Source organism: Aegilops tauschii, chromosome 3, assembly GCF_002575655.3.
Source record: "Aegilops tauschii subsp. strangulata cultivar AL8/78 chromosome 3, Aet v6.0, whole genome shotgun sequence".
Taxonomy (NCBI): Eukaryota; Viridiplantae; Streptophyta; class Magnoliopsida; order Poales; family Poaceae; genus Aegilops; species Aegilops tauschii.
The window spans coordinates 327420957-327422629 of NC_053037.3; positions in this window are offsets into that span (position 1 = coordinate 327420957).

Consider the following 1673-nt stretch of genomic DNA (forward strand, 5'->3'; position numbering starts at 1 on the left):
TAATAGGTAGGTATGGTGGCTGTTTTGAGGAAGGTATATGGTGGGTGTATGATAACGGCGAAAGTTGTGCGGTACTAGGGAGGCTAGCAATGGTAGAAGGGTGAGAGTGCGTATAATCCATGGACTCAACATTAGTCATAAAGAACTCACATACTTATTGCAAAAATCTATTGGTCATCGAAACAAAATACTATGTGCATGCTCCTAGGGGAAGGGTTGGTAGGCGTTAACCATCGCGCGATCCCGGCCTCCGCACAAAGGATGACAATCAATAAATAAATCATGCTCCGACTTTGTTACATAACGGTTCACCATACGTGCATGCTACGGGAATCACAAACTTTAACACAAGTATTCTTACCAATCCACAATTACTCACTAGCATGACTCTAATATCACCATCTTCATATCTCAAAACAATCATAAGGAATCAAACTTCTCATAGTATTCAATGCACTTTATATGAAAGTTTTTATTATATCCCTCTTGGATGCCTATCATACTAGGACTAAATTCATAACCAAAGAAAATTACCATGCTGTTTAGAGAGACTCTCAAAATAATTTAAGTGAAGCATGAGAGTTCAACAATTTCTATAAAATAAAGCCTCCGCTGTGCTCTAAAAAGATATAAGTGATGCACTGGAGCAAAATTGCCTAGCTCAAAAGATATAAGTGAAGCACATAGAGTATTCTAATAAATCACGATTCATGCGTGTCCCTCTCAAAAGGTGTGTACAGCAAGAATGATTGTGGAAAACTAGAAAGCAAAGACTCATATCATACAAGACGCTCCAAGCAAAACACATATCATGTGGTGAATAAAAATATAGCCTCAAGTACCGATAGACGAAGACGAAAGAGGGGATGCCTTCCGGGGCATCCCCAAGCTTAGGCTCTTGGTTGTCCTTGAATATTACCTTGCGATGCCCTGGGAATCCCCAAGCTTAGGCTCTTGCCACTCCTTATTCCATAGTCCATCAAATCTTTACCCAAAACTTGAAAACTTCACAACACAAAAATCAATAGAAAATCTTATGAGATCCGTTAGTGTAAGAAAGCAAATCACCACTTTATGGTACTGTTGTTAACTCATTCTTTGATTCATCAAAATAAGCAAAGAACACAAAGAAAACAGAATCTGTCAAAAACAGAACAGTATGTAGTAATTAGAGAACTTCGAATACTTCTGTAACTTCGAAAATTCTAAAAAAATAGGACAAACTGGGAAATTTGTATATCAATCTTGTGTAAAAAATTCAGATCAAAAGCACGCTTCTGTGATTACGAAAATTATTTTTCTGGGCGCAAAAGTTTCTGTTTTTCAGCAAGATCAAATCAACTATCACCGTAAGCCATCCCAAAGGTCTTACTTGGCACAAACAATAATTAAAACACAAAAACACATCTAACCAGAGGCTAGATGTATTATTTATTGAAACACGGCAAGGAAAAAATATTGGGTTGTCTCCCAACAAGCGCTTTTCTTTAAAGCCTTTTAGCTAGGCATCGAGATTTCAATGATGCTCACATGAAAGACAAGAATTGAAGCGCCAAGAGAGCATCATAAAACACGTGACAAACACATCTAAGTCTAACATACTTCTTATGCATAGGCATTTTATAAGCAAATAAATTGTCAAGGCAAGCAAAAACTAGCATATGCAAGGAAGA